This window comes from Panicum hallii, chromosome 3, assembly GCF_002211085.1.
Source record: "Panicum hallii strain FIL2 chromosome 3, PHallii_v3.1, whole genome shotgun sequence".
NCBI classification, from domain to species: domain Eukaryota; kingdom Viridiplantae; phylum Streptophyta; class Magnoliopsida; order Poales; family Poaceae; genus Panicum; species Panicum hallii.
The window spans coordinates 59,043,809-59,063,201 of NC_038044.1; the positions used below are offsets into that span (position 1 = coordinate 59,043,809).

General features: G+C 42.9%; 1 pseudogene; it reads right to left on the reverse strand.

Annotated features, from left to right (window-relative positions):
• Positions 1 to 18,039: 18,039 nt before the first annotated feature.
• On the reverse strand, positions 18,040 to 19,124 carry LOC112885557 (annotated as a pseudogene).
• Positions 19,125 to 19,393: the final 269 nt, after the last annotated feature.

Consider the following 19,393-nt stretch of genomic DNA (forward strand, 5'->3'; position numbering starts at 1 on the left):
CAGATGCGGATCCGGTGCTACAGTGCCCATCATCAATATTGGATGCGGGTGAACTTCTCAACCACCCTAAAAAAAGGGCGCTCCTACAAGCTATTTCTATAGTAGTGAAAAGGAGTTGAATCTGTAACTTCAATTGACTTGTCAATTTCACAAGATGTTGTCCTTTTTTTCTTCCTGCTACATAGTCACCTCCTTTGCTGAACAAATAAAATATGAACTTAATAGAGATATCGACATTCAAATTGATACTGGACGTTGAATGCAGGTACCCGTCACTCACTTGAGCATTCTTGACCGTATACTAATCAACGAATTATTTCATGCCCATCCAGGTTGCTAAAAGCGACGAGTAGGCTGCAGCTATATATTCAGGTCTAAAAGGGAAATTAAAGAGTAGTTCATCTAACTCATCGCACTCAAAAGACTGTTGGTAAATGGCACTCCCCGTCACACACTTATGCAATGAAACATCGAGAGTATAAGATGTATGGAAAGTTCCTAACCATTTTTCTTAATATAATTAGGGGACTCATTGTATACGATTCAACGATCTTTTACTTTCATAGATCGTAGGGTTGGCAGGAATCAGAAAATGGAGGAGCACAGTTGTGCTTCGAGCTCTATTTACAGGTCTCTCAAATTGTCCTAGAAAGGACTAATAAGGATAGACTGGAGCAGGGGAAGCTGAGCGCGAGAGGGGAAGCCCTTATGGAATTGGGAGGAATCAGTAATGTGTAAGGTGCACAAAGTACTCAGCAGCCACAATTTGTCGTGCGAAATAGATAGTGCAATTGCTTCTTGTTCCCTCACCAAGCTAGGGAGCCCCTGCAACGGATGTCGTCATCCTCTGCGTGAAAGCTATTTGCAGCAATCACAATAGTCGTTGATGACCTTATTTAACTTTTTATTCAATGCTTACCAAGATTGGTTTGTTAACCAGTTACTTATACTATTCGTTAACCCGTGCATTCACACACGTGCTAGACATTAAACCCTTATTTTCGTATTATTAATTTAATAGATGCATGCGATTTAGATTTAATCATAGCAAATGTAAAATGAAGGTGGCAACTTGTTACTCGACTTCATTTCCTGAATTTCACTGGACTAGTCTGCAGTACTAGCATGTGTCGTTGATCCAGTCTTCACAGAGCTAGTTTGATCCAGCCTTAGGTGGCAGTATATGAATTTATATGGACACCGAATCCTCCCTCGCATCCAGGCGGATGATCTTAATTAGGTGTAGGCCATATGGAGTCATATTAAGTTTCCCTTTTCCTGCACATGGCACCATTCAGGTTTTCAGGCATGATGACACCGCGGCTAAGTTTGGCCTTCAATATATATGCCTTGCCTTATAAAATTGTGCCATGACTGAAGAAGAGACAGCAGGAAAGGGACAGTGATTTGGGATAGACCGGGAAAAATGTTTGTTGCATTCATTCAGGACTGGGAGGTGTCGAAAATCGAAGGAGCACTTATGCTGCAAGAACTTGTTACATCAATTCTCTCACTGTTGGGGTTCCCCCTAGTAACCTCACTAATAGAGCCCGAGACAGACACCAATGTGTCATGAGAGCTTGCAAGGCCGGCGCAGCAGAGGTAGCAGACGATGCATCAGCACGAACATCTGATTTGTACATTACACCAAATAAGTCTTCAGCTGCCGTGCTTGGTCGAGGATATAATAACGAAATTTGTCTAGAATAGCTGTACTTGTGTCCTAAAATTGGTGCAAAACATTTGATTAAAGAGTTTTTTCTGTTTGTGTTTAGGAAAAAAAAACTAGCTAATTGTGGAAGTGCCCACCAAGACAAGTCACATATATCTAAACTCAGATCTCTTTATTTGGATGTCACATATAACATGTCTTCAAGTTTTTTAAGTACTCTGAATCCCTTCATCCTAGAATATACCTACATTTAGAGTTCAAAATGTATCCTACAATACAACTATCTTTGAGTTCCCAAACCTGATTGAATGGGTGGAGGTCAAAAATGCCCCTCCACAAATTTAGCTAATAATTAAAGATGGATAATAAATAACAGCATGCACATTTCCTTATTTTTTTTATCGTAGAGACATGCATAGATCGCGCACACATGCATATGAATGAGTTTAATGTAGAGCATATTGGACCTTTTACCGTTCTCCTTAATCTGTTTTACAATAGCTTTAGATAGCTACATTTTGGGAAAGTTATGGGAGCGACAGCATTACCGACTTCACCATCGTCACCAACCTCCGGACCTACTGACCGTTTGGAGTTAGTGACTCCATCAAGGAACCCAAGTCCTTCGACATCCCCGTCATGAACAACGGCAGCATCGTCGGCATCTTCACCCATCTCAACAAGGCCTACGTCACGGCCATTAGTGTCTACGTCAAGCCCTTCTGACTGTCCTATGCTTGACCAAATCGATCATGATGAACCTACTGCTTAATTTGGGCGTTCAGCTTTTGTGTGTGTGCGTGTAAAATAAATTAGGATCTGTCATCCCAGCCCGTATGCTGTTGCTGTCTACCATCTGTGCCTGCAGCTTCATCTGTAGGGCGTTGTTTCTATGTTTGAATGAACATTTGATTTTCAAGCACTGTCTTCGTCTGAATGAACTTGTGCTCACCGCCATGTGCGTCCATGAGGAAAGACAACCGCCAAGCTCTAGTGTCAATCGACTGGCAGAATGTATCAGGAAAATAGTGTTGAAAATAATGTATGTTCAGATTATATGGATTCTTTTATGATGTCTATATTTCTGAGTTAGATGCTTCGTTTCCCTAAAACCAGTTTACATACTACTAACTGTCTTCACGGTGCAGTATTTAAAAAGAAGCAAAAATAGGATAAGATCTAATTGCCGTTGTATCAAATCTTTTGATAATCTGAAAGATTAAATTGAAATATCTAGAGATTTTTAACTGAAGCTAAGAGGAATTTTCTGAGCAGTTCCCTCTATGTACTCGATCACGTTTTATGTGCTCGTGACAGCATGGCAGGATCTGAGGCACGTTGATCGCGCTATCAGCATTCAACGGTGATGCCCTTTGCTAATGGAAATAAGGACACAGGGAAGCTTTGCTCTTTAAATTTCAGGCATCGTCATGTTTCCATCGTTGTCAGGTGATGGAATAACATGGCTATAAATTTGCAGCTCAGTATATATGAGCTATACTGAAGCACGAGATTTAAACGAGAACAGCCAAAGAATCTGATGCTACTCTCAGGAACCATGGCAACAGTTTTGTGGTTGTGTATTCTGAGACTATAAGATAGAAATGAGAGGCATGAGAAATGAAAGAGAACCATTCATTCCTTGTCCTCAGTTACCGACACAAAGATGCATATAGCCAATACATGGGTAGGGAAGTTTGCTGCAATAAAAGCTTTCAATATGTTGTAAATTGTAGAGGCACTTATTAATTGATTGAGAAACATGGCTATAAAAGAGCTCCTTAGAGAGAGCGTATACTTGTGATGAAATTCGAGAAATGAATTGGAAGAATGTATGGGTGCGCTGCTCTCTGGACAGAAGCACTACAGCAACACAAGCAACGATCGTACCATAAAGCTTTCCATTGATCGACTAGAAATTGGAGGCATCAGGAATCATACTTACACCGCTAAGCACTGTGCATGATCTATACTGGAGCATTTGGCCTAAGGTTCGCCGGATATTCGCACCAATCTGTACTGTTGCGGGTTTGGCAGTGGCTGTGCTCCGTTAGCTAGTTACCATGCTGACTTCCAGCCAGTTTCACTTTGCTCCTAGGATGCTTGCCTGTCACCAAGAAGGCCTGGCGTGTCGGCTCCAGTTTAATAATGCATCAACAGCGCTAGTGTTAAACCACTAATCTTTGTAGTTTACTAACAAGCAGACGTTGCATGAAGCTGATTCACTTTCATCGAGATGCTTCCACTTTTCTTTATCTCGTGAGCATATTAACATTCCACTAGCAACATTAGTTGATGACCCAATAATTGGGTTGACCTACCACTGGAGATATTTTTTCACTATATTTGCTAGTACATGTCCAAGATATTTCTTGAGCCCAAAAAAATTGAAACTATATAGGGAACCCACCATTTGGTAGGAATAATTTGAGAGGTTAACATTGACGATGAGATCATTTAATTTATTGGGGTCCATTAGAATCTTGTACCAGTAATAAAATTATTGGTCAATTGAAATTCAAAAAATATATAAATAAAATAGTAAACCATAAGAAAAACAAAAATCATCTAACTAGGCATGGTAGAGGTACAGTAAGGATTGTTTTTGTAAATATTCTTAGGCTCTGTTCGTTTTAGATTCAAGATTTAGGATTGCAGCTTGTAGAACAAATTAGGATTCCAGGCTTTACTCTGAAGCGAAGCTGTTGGGACCGTTTCTACTAAGCATGGGAACCACCAGAATCTCCTGATTTTCAGTTTCTGTAAGTACGGGAGCGTAGAACAAATTATCCACAAGTGGTCACGGGGTACTGATGGAAGTAATGATACATATCAGCAAATACAGATGACAGAATAGCTCAGCTATAAATTGGCACCTCGGTCTGAGCAGGTACACTAAAGATCAAGAGTTTAAAAAAGAAGAGCTTGAGAGCTAGTCTGATGCTTCTCTAAGGAAGCATGCTAACCGTCTTGGTGACAGTGAAAAACTTTGCCTGTAAAATAGAAATGGGAGGCATAAGGGATGAAATAGAACCATCACTTTTTTGGACTCCGGTTACCGACACCGTGTAGTGGACAATAAAACCTTTTTGAGTCTTCACTTCATGCACAACGTGACTTCCAGAAAACCGATCTCCATACCAAAAACTACTGGCTGGGTAAAAGAACATTGGTGCTCTCAAATTGTCGAGCAGGCAGGAATGGGACACAGGCTTGGTCCAAAAATGAGGAATACTGTTGCGAACTTTGATCAAGTGGCGACACAACTGGGGAATGTAGAGGCGCAGAGAGCACCAAACAATTTTGTAATAGGAGGGTGCCAATTGTGCTAGAAGATTGATAATAATTCAAATAGAATGTCCTGCTTATCGTTGGCCAAGCTCAAAGCCTGCTATCACAGCTGTAATAGTAGAAACCACTATAACACGTTATAGGCCTGCCGCCTGCGTGATTATAACACAGGCATAGTGCATGATGTGCAGCAAAGATGCAGACGCAGCAGATTCAATTCATTCAAGGTATTACTCTTAGACATGGTAGACACTGAGAACAGCTAGCTGGAGGATTTGAAGCACTACAGCCACATGACATGTTGCAATGGAAGATTTCTAATATATCAATGGAGAAGTGCATGGTACTGCTGCTGCTGATATTCTTTCAGAAAAGAATAATGGTCAGAACCTGGCATAATAATAGTAAACCATGGATGGATCGAAAAGGTGCCAAGACGGATAAAGCTAGATTAATTTGCGCATACATTTGCTGATGCTAGTTACCTTTTATGTGCAGCTCCGCTCCCTCCCTGACGGCGGTGGCCACAACGCACTGTTTTCAGCTATCTTAGCAACAGAAGGGCTATCGATATCATTTACATGAGAAACCCAACTGCTTCTAGTCCAATTTGAACATCCTCGTTACTCACGCTACTACAGGGATGTTAGAGTACACGGAAGAGATTCGAATATCCGATAGGATCCAGCTTATGGTAGGAAAGGATATGGAGGATTTACAGTAGCTTATTGATTGAATTCCCTTGATTAGTTTCTAACTCTTATCTCTCTGATTGCTTTGAGGTCCAATGCACTATGTACCATACAAACGGTCCACGAGGTTCAGTACAAGTCATCCAATATTCATTGTATTCATCTTCTCACATTGTAAAAGAAATGTAATTAGAATTATGTTTGAACAAAGTTTCCATGCCGCAAGACCACAACAATGTGCATCAGCTGTAAGTGCTCCAATAACTGTAAATTATGTGAATGAGCTACTCCCTATAAATAGTTGGACCTACATTGCGGAAGAAGGTTCATAATTTTTACAGTGTAGTGAGATGACCTACTGATAGAATTGGTGGAGAGAGTGTGTGCAAGAGCCACATAAAATCCAGAGAGAGAGAGAGAGAGAGAGAGAGAGCGCCACACACACTGTACAACAATATAATGAGAATTATCTTTGAACAAACTTACCATGCGACAACAGTAATAACTGTTTTTATATAGTGAGACGACCCACTGATAGAATTTGTGGGGAGAGTGGACTCAAGATCCCACGCACAATCGAGAGAAAGAAGGAGAGAGCGGATTAATTTAGTTCACATAATCTTCAGAATCTTTGCTTTCATAGGGATGGGAGGTGTCGAGAATGGAAGGAGCACGACGTCGTGCTCGGAATCTCACAGCTCAAAGTTCCATCTGTTGAGTTTCCTGTAGCTATCTTCTCTAGTTATGCAAGCTGGCGAGACCAGCAACAACGTCTGCTGTCCAAGAGGACCTGGACGTCCACCTCTATACTGCTCACCCAAACCGGATTGGTCTGCTGCTGCCGGTTTATCTCAAATACGCTGGCGTGCCCAGCATTACGGAGCACCATACGTCCTTCGGCACATGAGTTGGATCAGTCTCGTTCGACTCGACCGAACAAGAGCAAGCCTCTCCCTGCATCTGGAAAGTCTAAATAATAATGTATAGTAGGATCCTGACTTTAAATAAATAAAAGTGACAGCAAAACCGAAGTTCTAAACTTTGTGGAAATTAAGATGCACCTAAAGTTTTCAACTTCAGTTATTCCCATCTGATGTTTTAACCAAGAAAAGGCAAAATTAGTAACAAGAACTGATCAATAATATAGGAAAACTCTCTGGGTTCTGTTTTAAACGGAGGAATACAGAGCACTGGAGTCTGAACTTACAAATACTAATAGCTAATGCAGGTTCACGTCAAACTTCACATGTCTGGGTGCCATCTCTTTCCATAATACTCAGTGCTGCACAAATGGCAACCGATCAAACAATAATCACAGTTCTTAGATAAAATTTGTAAATTCCATAGCAAAATAGTTGTGAGAGAACAGTTTAGCTCAACATTCACAAACTGCAGGGAAGGAAAAACAAATTCTAGCTATAATACTAAACATCAAGTGGCAATCGAATCAGCAATTCATTTTGAGGTCTGTACTACAGATACACAGCGCGTAACAAAGAAAATTGGATAGGTCATAGCCTCATAGTTGATACACAATTCACAATCAGCTGGTGTGTTCACAGAAGTGTGTTTACCTAGCCGGTGGCTGCCTGTGTGATCCTTCTGCCCTCAGTGTGGGTGATGAGCAGACGCAATCCACTCAATGGTTGATTTCATCCGATCAGAGCACAGCTCTTTCAATGGGTAATTTCATCGAGAAGCTGCCGATCAAAGCACAATCCTTTCAATTGTAATTTCATCAAGCACCTGGGGTTCATCCGAAGCCCCCGCGCAACCACCGCAACTAGATCCAGGCATGATCAGCAAGCAAGCAACCATCGACATTTCAATAGAGTATGAAACCGATCATTGCTAGCGGCACCCAGCTGGGAGGAGGACCTCAAGAAGCTGCAGCTCATCACCGGCATCCTGCAGTCGTTGGGCGTCCTATATACATGCTCGTCGTTCCACCAATTACCGCCTCGATGCCGTATCCCGTATTCGTGGCTGCATCGGGGCCTCGCGTACGTCGACACGGTGGCGCCTACGCCATGTCCTCACCCGAGGCCGGCCAATGGTCAGGGGGCGAAGCCAGAACACAGAACCACCGGGGTCGGCTCCATCAAATGCCCGGATCAAATGGATAGATGAACAGTGTTGAACAATACTTTTCCACTGGATTTGACAAATGCCATCGGGTCCGACAACCCCGGTAGCATAGGGCAGCTTTGCCCCTACCGATGGTGAGCTCGGCCCGCCATGAAATGCGCGGGCCCTTGCGGCATGGCGACTAGTGAGAGACAGGAGACCAAGGGGATAATGCTGGGTGGCTCAAGAGTAAAATGGTTAGCTCACGTGGTTAGAGAAGGGAGAAATTACAAAATAAATTGAAAAAGAGGAAAATTGCATTGCAGCTGAGGGATACTGTTTCATAATTGCGCTACATCGAAACTCTTAAAAGTTTGATGGCATTCTAACGAGCTCACGTTTGAGAATGACGAAATCGTAAATTTCTCCGCAGTGGACCGGAAGGGAGCTGAGGGGCTGCGTGGATCGGGAGGAGAGGCCTGGATTGGTCTGGAGACGAATTGGGGACCGGAGGAAGAACCGATGAATGCATGATTGATGGACTATGTCCATCTCGATCAGGAAAGAAAATATGTCGGAAGCATGAGCAACAGGGTGGGTAAGCCCCCGCACGTGGTGATGAAAAATTTTCATTTTTTGGTAAGTTTGTACTAAGGATCAATTTTTATGGGTATGTACCCTTTTATCCTCCCTTCAAGTATGAGAAGTGGGTCCAACGTCAGAGACATATATGTTAGACAAGAAATTCCTTCGCAACGCTATCCTGTATAACAACCATGAGTTGTTAACTGAACTAACATTACTGATTACCATAACTCTGGATAGAGACCTTTCGAACTACATGATTTTATTACACAATCAAATTCATAGTCAAACTAGGTCTATACCCGTGCGTTGCTACGGGTGATAAAAAAAAGATGCAACTCAATATCTGTAAAAAACCTAGGTCATCTCAAAATAAAGTAAAAAAACACTTGTCAAGTACCAAAGCAACAATATCATTCGGTCATTCTGCAGAACTAACAACGTGTAACAAAAGAATTCTAGAATAGAAGCTATGAAAAGAGCCTTTATGAAGTACAAAACAATGTTGGAAAATGTTATAGCTGGCTCAGTGGCCTCAATGGAGAGACATAAGCGTAGAAATAAAAACTCAAAATATTCAGATTTTTTGTTTCATAATTTGTAAATTTGATATGTTTCATCAATTACAAATAAGAAAGCTATTCTGTTTCTTATATGTTTCCTCAAATCTCCCCCTCCCGGAGCCAAGTTTTTTGTTCTTCTTTCCAAAATTCTTCACATAGAAAGCGCAGGCTGTGAACTAAATACAAACGCCATATTGCAAGGCTCAAACAGTCAAAGGCTTACCTCAGTCTTTGCAAATTCATAAAAAAATATGGCAAATGCCTTTTCAGGTTCCAAGGCCATATTGCAAGGCTCATTGACCTTGGCTCCTTGAGGGAGACATAAATAGATCAGATTATATTATATTAGCAGGTTACAGTAAAAGTATCCAAAGCTAACTGAATGCAAATGTAAAAAAATTAATCAGGATTGTGTAAACAGCCCAACTATTCAAAGAAAATATATTGTAGGATCCATAATCGAACGAACCTACAGTCTAATGCACATCATGAAGCACCAACTCTTTTTTGCACCGTAAAGTGAACAGTGATGAAGGACTGAACTAAAATGTATTTCTACCTAATTCGCTGGCCTTTCTTAATATCATCATCCAGATATACTTTCTGAAATCATGTAAGAAGAATAGGATTCCCTACACTTCAACAAAAACAATCGTGCTCTGAAATACAAAACAATGATATCCAGTTCCAACATAGAGAAACTGCTGTATAAAAACAAGCATTCCTTGAAACCCATTAGGTTGGTCTCTTCCTTCGAATAATTAGTCCCCCTTCAAGGCCTATTTTGTGTATGGATTCACAAACTGAAATCAGAATAAAAAATAAAATTATACGAAATTAATTATGATCAGAACAAATAATTGTATGAGAGATTCTAAGTTTCATATGAATGTTGTTAAGAGACATTCCTAAACCATTTGAGAATAAGGTTAATTTTAAAGCAAAAACAGTTTAGACAGGTAATGTTTTGTGAGAATAAGTTGGGCGCATGCATTGGCGAAATACCCGTATTGTCAGCTTTGTCTCGAGACACTAAAATTGTCACCTGAAAGCTTTCTCAACTGGGAAAAGGTTTACTGATCAAATTGATCATTGAAACTATTTCAGATCTCAATAATGTATTACAAAATGACCTAGCAAGTGACAAACCTCTAAAACAGTGTTAGACCTGGTCCTCTGGTTTATATCCATCAAGTTCATGCTACCATCAGCTTTGTCAATATATGAGAATGTAAGGAGTCCGCACTCCTTGTAGTGCAATACTCAACGCCTCATATTATATTGTAACAACCTGAGAACTGAATATTTAGTCAACTCATAAAGAAAAGGAAGAAAAAGATTTGGCATAGCACTGAATTAATAGCAAAATTATAACAGCTGTTCCTGTAGGCAGCATTCAGCTAGATACATGTTCCTGTACCAGAAAAGATTGGTAATCTTAACAGCTTTCTTATCAGAAATATTTTATCTGAGAGACTTGGTATAATTAGTTTCTTATGTAAATACATGTTGTGCTAAAAAAGCAGATGCAAGTAACGTGCTCAGCTGTAACGCTGTTCTAGAATGAAGACTGCTGACAGAAAATTGTATAATCAATGCAACCCACGTATATGAGCTAGGAAAGTAGTATGGCTATTGATGAAGCTATTTGTGCAAACTAAATCGCAAAAAGATAGACAAGGAGAGGCTGGAGTCAACACGTTGGTCACCATGCACTACAATTGCCTAATCTTGACTGGTTCATGGATTCTTTTACAATTCAGTCATATTTCAGCTGGCTTATGATTAAAAGTTGAAGATAATGGGCAAATATTTACATTCAGGACCAGCTGAACATTCTCACGGAACCAGACTTGAGGCCAAACAAAATGCAATTTAGGCATACTCCTACTCACGAAACCAGCTATCACTCTAGTTTTCTTAGCGGAAGACATGCATGTCTAAAAAGATCACAGTCTAACAGGGAAGTGAAGTGCGTAGCACTGAATTAGTAAAAGACTACAGCAGCTGTTTTGTAAGCATCGTTCTGACAAACACATGTTCCTGTATCAGAAAATTTTGGTACAGCTTTATTATCAGAAAGGTTTGGTGTAGTTGTTTATGTGCTAAAAAACAGATGCCGATAACAGCTCAGCTATAAGCTGCATTATACAGAATTTTTTTTTTTTGAACTTAAAGGCAGGAGCGTTGCCGGATCATATAAGAAAGAGTAGAAGGTGGGTTCTTACAGTAATTGTGATTACATAAATAACTGAAAGACTCAAACTCTTACAAACGGGATACATTAAAAGACTAAATGACCACTCGGCCCTCACAATCATGCCTCCGGACCTCCATTTCTTCCTTGATCAAACCTAGAACTCGTGTTGCTGATTGCGAGGCACCCTGGAAAATCCTTCTATTCCGTTCATGCCAAATATTCCAGGCCGTGTATATCAGTACAGCCGCCACTCGACATCTATTTTGGGCGCTTGTGGCTTGCAATGATAAATTCCACCAGTCCTCTATCTCCATTCCTGCCATCGGAACACTGATTAGGCCATCAGTCCATTCTTGCACCAAATGCCAAACTTCCCGAGTAAAGCAACAATGTAGACAGAGATGCTTAGTTGTTTCCAATTCCTGGTCACACAAGCAGCACAGCGGGTCCCAAGCTATCCCTTTCAGCAGCAAATTATCTGCAGTATGTAGCCTTTCCTGTACCATTAGCCAAGCAAAGAATCGGTGCTTGCCCTCAACCTTTGCTCTCCAGATTGCTTTGTTGTTAAACGTGCAGTAGGAGCCAATGAATTGTACGTCATAAGCCGACTTTGAAGTATACAGTCCAGTTGCAGTCCACTTCCAACGAATCACATCTTGTACTTCTGAGAATTGCACCGCTTGCACTTGCTCCCACAGAAGCACAAATTCGGCCATCTCTGTTGCTGTTGACATCCTCCACAAGCCCCTGGTCCATGTCTGATTCTCCACTTCCTCCCTTACCGTTAGCCCTTTCCTCCATGCCAATTTATATAGATGAGGGGCAATGTCCCTAGGAGCATGACCATCTGCCCAAATAGACTCCCAGAAACTAGCTTTTCTACCATCACCAACTGTCACAGTGGTGCTACATCTAAATAACTGCTTGTCCACTTCAGAGCACGGGACATCAGCACCCACCCAAGGTCGATCAGGGTCAACCCACTGAAACCAAAGCCAGCGAAGTCGTAGAGCCCTGCTGAATTTTTCTAGATCAAGCACTCCGAGCCCCCCCCCCCCCCCCCCTATTTTGGGTCTTTTTAGTTTCTCCCAAGCCACCAGGCATTGTCCACCACTAGCATCTGAGTTACCCTTCCACAGGAACCCCCTTCTGATCTTGTCAATCTTTTTTATCAGCCATTTCTTCGGATTAAAAGCTGTTAGAAAATACACTGGCAGGGATGTGAGCACTGTGTTCAGTAGCTTGAGACGGCCAAACCTATTTATGAATCTTCCCTTCCACGCAGGCAGACGGTTTGCCACCTTGTCAATCAGTGGCTGGATGTCAACCCGTCGCAGCTCCCGTGTGTGCAGAGACAGACCCAAGTAAGAGCAGGGAAAGTATTTAGTCGAGCAAGAAAAGCCCTCCATCACCTCCTCCAAGTTGATATTGTGGCATCTTATTGGGAAGACTGCACTTCTTCCTTGATAGGATTCAGAAACGCTGCAGCGTCATCAGCATATAGGCTTGCCCTTAATTTGGAAACACGACCTCCCAAAGGCCTCAGCAAACCATCCCGAACTGCAATATCAAACATCCTTTGCAGGGGCTCCATGGCGATGATGAACAGCATTGGTGACAAAGGGTCACCCTGCCGTAACCCCGTGAAATGCCTGAACCACTTGCCCTTTGCCCCATTCAGCAAGACTGCCGTTGTGCTAGACACCAATAGAGCAGAAACCCAGGATCTCCACCTTGCCTGAAACCAAGTTGCTCCAGAACTTCCATCAAAAAATCCCAGCGCACACTATCAAAAGCTTTTGTTATATCCAACTTTAAGAATAAGCACGGTTGCTTCCTTCTTTGCAAGTCTCTAATTAAGTTTTGCGTGTATAGAAAATTATCTTGAATGCTTCTTCTCTTGATGAAGGCGCTTTGAGATCTTGAGATCAGTGCATTGAGCTATCCAGACAATTTTGTCGCTAATATTTTGGATATCAGCTTAGCAATAAAATGTGTAAGGCTGATCGATCGGAAATCCCCAATTGACTGTGCATCTTGTTTCTTAGGGAGCAACACCATATGGGCCTTGTTCAGATGTAAAAGGTGCTGGTCGTGTTGTAGACGGAAAAAATTCAACGCCGCCATGACATCCTCCTTGATTACTGTCCGGCTCCTTTTCAAAAATACCCCAATGTACCCATCTGGACCTGGCGCTTTGTCAGCCGCTATATCACTTATAACAGTTTTTACTTCCTCTTCGGTGAACTCTTCCTCTAGATGTGACAAATCATGCCGTTGTAGGCCTAACTCCTCCCAATTCAGTGATGCAATTCTAACAGCAGGCTGCCCAAAAAGCGAGCTGAAATGATCAAAAATCGCTTCAGCTTTCTCCTCATGACCGGCAGAAGTTGCAGTTCCTGGGTGAACTGAGTGGATCAGTCAAGATGTGCTAGATAAGTGGCTTCTCGTCGGTGACTTCAATCTGATTCTGCAAGCTAGTGACAAGAGCAATGATAACCTGAATAGGAGATTGATGGGGGCCTTCAGAGATTTGGTGCATGATTTACGGTTAAAGGAGCTGAATCTGAGAGGGCGGAAATTTACTTGGTCAAATGATAGAACTCAAACACGGATTGACAGGGCTTTTTGCACTGCCGAGGGGATTTGATGAAGCCCAATGTTTACTTGCAGGCATTGTCTTCCAGAGTTTCAGACCACTGCCCTCTGTTCATTACCGGGCATGAAACAGTAAAGAAGTTTAGGGGGTTCAGGTTTGAAGTATTTTGGCCAAGGCTGCAAGGTTATGATGAAGTGGTCGCTGATGCCTGGCAAAAAGAAGTTCGCATTGTAAACCCTTATCTTCAGCTGCATACAAAGCTACAGCGGACCAGCAAGGCACTGACAAAGTGGGCCAGATCGATGATTGGAAGTAATAAGCTGTTACTTTGTGCGGCAAAAATGCTCATTGGGATTCTTGATGTCGTGTAGGATTTTAGGCAACTCAGTGATCAGGAGATCAGTTTGAAACGAGATCTGAAAGTGAAGTTTCTTGGCATGACGGCCGTGGAAAAGCTGAGAGCAAAACAATCGGCCAGACTCACAGCAATTAAAGCAGCTGAGACCAGTTCAAAGTTGTTCTACATGCAGGCCAATGGGAGACGGCGGAGAAATTTTATTCAATCAATAAAATCGGGACATTATACAGAAATTTATATAATCAATGTAACCGTCATATAATAAATGTATTGTCAATTTGAAGTAAATTGGAAATTATTTGCGTTCAGGAGCAGCTGAACATTCTGATAGAGCCAGGAGGCCAAACAAAAGTTGAGATGAATCTTTCCAACAAAATAGAAGTGATGTAGCAGACAACATCTTGCATATAGATAATGAGCAGCTGCAACATCCCACCTGACTAAAATTAGATGGAGATATTGCAGTTACCTCCGAACGCTCCTCCCGAAATCTAGAACCTTCTGCACGCGCACAAAAATACACTGGCGCCGCGGGCGGCGCACGCAAGCGAGGGGGACGCGCTGCGGGTGCAAATGCGTGGTGGAGCCGGCGGTGACAGGGCGGAGAGCACGGAGAGGAGCAGCGGTTTCGGAAAGATTTTTCACTGCACGAAGAGGAGGAGAGCCGCCGACCGTGAGGTTGAGGGATCTCCGCGTTGTCGAGGATGGAACGTGGAAGGACGAATGGAGGCGGCGACGATGCTGGAGGTAGATTGGATCAGGGTCGTGGGATGTGAGGAAGGAAAGATAGGACGGCGAATGCCCATCGTTGGCTGCTTTGACGTCTACAACGAAGGGCTGTTGTTGATTGTTGACAGAACGACGATGCGCGGGAGGTGGAATGGACCAGCGAATGTTACGGGCCATCGTTCGTCGGCTTGACGTCCTGAATCGAACGGAGCAGGATGCAAGCCGGCGGAACGACGGTGAGGGTCGTACAAAAAAATTATTTCGCAATTAGTTTTTTAGTAGCCTGTACGTTGCTACGGGCGTAACAGTCGATATCGTCTTAATACAATGTACATATACTATAGTATCAAGTTTTTTGGAGTGTTTGAGACAATATCGTGATTTCTAGTATCAAATATTTTGGAGTGTTTGTGTACCACAAACTATTAATTAAGTTTCTTAAACAGTAGTTTCTCAATACCATGGTATTTTTAGAGTTTCTGAACATTCACTGTTACCCTCTTTTTCCTTTTTTAAAACTGAGAATTCCGTAGCTTCTCAAAGTACACCTCACACTTTGTGGTAGTTTATCAAATACAAATTAGTGACATAAAACTTGACAATTACCGATTTCCCCTCGCAATACGCAAGCTGGCGATGGAATGCCAAGCACCGTTTGTTTTGTTTTATGGAAATTAAGTGATCGTTTTAGTACCTCAAAGCTTTGAAGAAAAAAAAAATAGTGGCATTCTAACAATGGTTTCACAAAGAGAAGTAATACAAACACTGCACTCAAACATAATTTCAAATATCAGGACAACCTGAATACATAGCCTAAGCCATATTCACAAAATCATCAATTCATAAATTTTTACAAGGAGTCAGGCAAATTGTGGTAGGCGAGCTTACACCTACTTCACCTCAACCTTGAACCTGCAAGGCTACGATAAAAGGCCGATTGGCCTCGACCTATTTCTTCAGTGAACACTTCTTCATACATGATAGCATTCAACATTTTTCTTTCATAAATATTGTCTCTAAATTGCTCTGCAAGAAGTGTATGAAAATAAGTGTGAACACAAACAAAGCATGTATCTTTTATTTTCTTAAGTTTTTCCATAAACATGAATACTTTTTTAAAACAAGTATTTTAGATAGCAGCATTCAGTGTATTACTCAGCATTTTTAGTTTCTAGCTTCCTATACGGAATGTAACAATAGCATTAAGTGGTTTATTGCAAAACTATTTTCACCAGGTGCTGCCAAACTAATGTCACACAAGAAAGCTTTGTACTTTATGTATAAAAAATAAATGTACCATGAGATTAAATCCACAGAGATGGTCTAGCCTATGAAACTATTAACACGGAAAGTAAGCTCAATCAAATTATTTTGGGAATTCTTTTGCCTTACCCATGTAAAGGAGCTGGTGGTTGTCATGTACTCATGATTGTGCTTCAAAAAAACTTTCTGAACGCTTATTTGGAAGTCATATCCATGGTCCAGTACACCAAGTCTGCAAGAAACTCAAAGGTAAGAAATCACTATAGTTTAATTCAGACAATATATGTTAGGTATAGCAGAGGTAAAATGCAAATTAAGCAGATTAGGCTTATCTGTATGGAAGCAACCACACATGGTTATCTGAGATTAACCTCTGCAGGTCCGAAACATGAAATCTTCATTACCAAAGAAGAAATAAAAGGTTCCATATTTCTTGTTCTCCAAGGTATAAAATACTTACATGCTATCTAGAGAACAAAAGGATCTTGTTGCAAACCTTTCTAGTTCTCCGGGTTATTGAGGTTGGAAGCCACTGCAATCCAAAATACAGTCATTTTTCAAAAAATGTTATGCAAACTTAAATGGAAGCTAGGAAGCCCCTCTGCATCCAGCCAGGTTTGGAGGAAGAAGGATACAGTTACTAAAAGCTTGAATCAACAAGTGCAAACTTAGCAGCATGTATTTTTTTCAAGGTCACAACAACTTGAATCAACAAGCTAAGGACAACCTTGTAAGATCACAGCAGACCGGCACACCAACACCATAGAGAAAGATTCCTGAGAATGAGACAGCCGAATTCTTTGAACAAAATTTGGTGTCCCAACAACAATACAGCCAAAAGGAAGGAGAAAATCGTAGCCTGTCAAAATAATTGATAGTAGAAGGTAACAACTAACTTTCAAATAATAGTATAGCACATTAATGTTAAAGTAACAATAGATAACAACACATAGAGAATATTTGAATGAATTGGCAGGCCATAATGTCAAGCTTTTTCATGAAAAAATGAATTATTATTGGCCTGGCCATAAGCATATAACACAAAATTTCACGTTCTTCTGCATAAAAGAAGCATTAGTAACTTGCATGTCTTGTTGCCTGTTAGTTTTGCTACATAATCAGAATAACACCAGATGGTATGAAACAAAAGCTCCCCATAAAAACTTAACATTTAACAGCTTGTAATTTCTGTCTTTTAGTCCTTTTTATTTTTGATGATCTAGTAAGTGTGCACACCTCAGAATCGCAAGCTGACCATGGGACATTCCAGTGTTGCCCAATCACTTGTAGAATTTTTTATGAACCTGAATTCAGCAAAATCCTAATTGGCATTACTGTCCATGGGTGCATCAACAATTCAAGAAAACACAAATGTTTATCAAGCTACCTGACTTGCTTGTAGTCAAATTCAGCAGCATGGTTCTCCTTCAGCAGAATCCCGGCTGAGAGCACAGGTGCAAAGGGGATAATCAACTGACCAAGAGCACCCTTTGAACAACATGATCAAGACATATGATTCTATAACAACCTGTCAGAAGTAAGCATAAGGAGAAACAAACAAAGGGATGTACACCTGGAGCTCGAGAGCTTATCTCACCAACACCTGGAGCAGCATACAGCAAATCAGAATAGTAGAGATGGCACCTGAAAGAATGTAGATCATACTTTGCCCAAAATTCACTGTACTTATATCAATCTGCTACTTTGTTTTCTTAGCTAATGTGTTAGGTGAATGTATTCTAGTCAAAGTTTTGAAAGCATTTTTCCCATAATGACAATGCACCGAGAACTTACGTCTTCCCTCAAATCTGTTGATCACCGTCACAAGCACACGAAAATGATAAAAATGGTCACCAGCTCTACCAAAACATCATACCTGCATTGCAATTTGCAAGTGCTACAAGCTACTTATAACTGAACCATGAATATCCAAAAGCACAACGCAACTGGATCGACCAATGGAAGAAGCATAGCAAGACACTGAAAAATGTTTGAGCCTGTACCTATTAGGGAAGACCTATTAGGGAAGATCCCTGATGCCATAGACGGTGACTAACTCCGGGTCTTCAATCTCGGGAATCATCGGCGGCGGCTTCCTCCGCAGCACGTCCTTGTGCTCTGGCTCGGCCCTCGGGTAGAACCACAGGATGTTGTTCTGCACCACGCAGGGGTACGACGCCACGCAGGCCTTGCTGTTCTTGTGCACCTGCCACGAGAATCACGAGAAGGTTTTTAATTTCACTTTGCGGCGGCGAATGGTGATGCCAATGGAGAGGAAAAATGGTGATCGGCGGAGTGCGGCGTACCCGTGGGCCGAGGGCGGCGGCCTGGGGGATGAACTTGCAGGTGCCGGCGCCGTCGATGCACCAGCCGTGTACACGCACTGGAGCCGGCCCTTGTCGTCGATGCTGCCCTCGGAGAGCGGCGCGAGGCAGTACGGGCAGGCGTCGTCGAAGACGCGCCACTCGCTGGAGTCCCGTTTCGAGGGGGGAGGGCTCAGGGGTCCGTCGTGAGGGGGAGGCTGTCATTACGTGTCGAGGGGGAGATCCGCGCGTCGCTCCGAGCGCGGAGCGCATGGAGGCAGCAGGCCGAGCGCCGCTCTGGACTTGGAAGGGATGGCGGCGGCACGGCGGCGCGACGGTGCGGCGGCCTTCTCGCAAGGCGGGGATGACGGCGGTGCGGCGGTCCGCGAGGAAGGCGGTGCCGATGGCGAGGGAGGGGCGACGGTCGCAGGGCGACGTACGTTCGCCTTCTTCGTTTGTTTAGTTGTGGAGATAGGTAGAAATAGAGAAGAGATTGGTAGTAGAGATGGTGGAGAAAATGCGGAATTAACTAGCATGAAATGGTAGATGCGAAGCAACACAAGGGTCACAGAATGCAAGGTTGATGAACATTAGAAACAAAATAATCCGTATTATAGTCGACTATGATCAACCTTCGGTGTCCGACTCGTTCTACCGGGCATACTTTCATATATCCCCGAACTGCCCCCTCGCTTCTTCCGCGGAGACAACAATGTACGCGGAGGCTCTGCACCCGCCGGTGGACCACCGCCGCTACGCCGGCGTGCGCGAGGCCAGGGGGCTCCCTGTGTCGTGCGTCCATGACGGCAGCGCCCTCCTCGGCGGAGGCGGCGCTCAGGGAGGCCCTCCTGCAGAGAATCTGCGGGCACTTCGAGGCCGCCTCCAGGTTCCTCCAGGTCGCCGAGCACCCCGACCTCATCGCCTCCCTCAAGTCCGGCTTCGCGGGCGGGATGTGCCGCGGCCTCCTGGAGCCCCGCTCCAACATCGTCTTCTACGCCGTGATCGACCTCCCCTTGCAGCGCAAACTCAGACGCAGCCGCCTCCGCTACCGCACGGCGGCGCCCGAGCCCG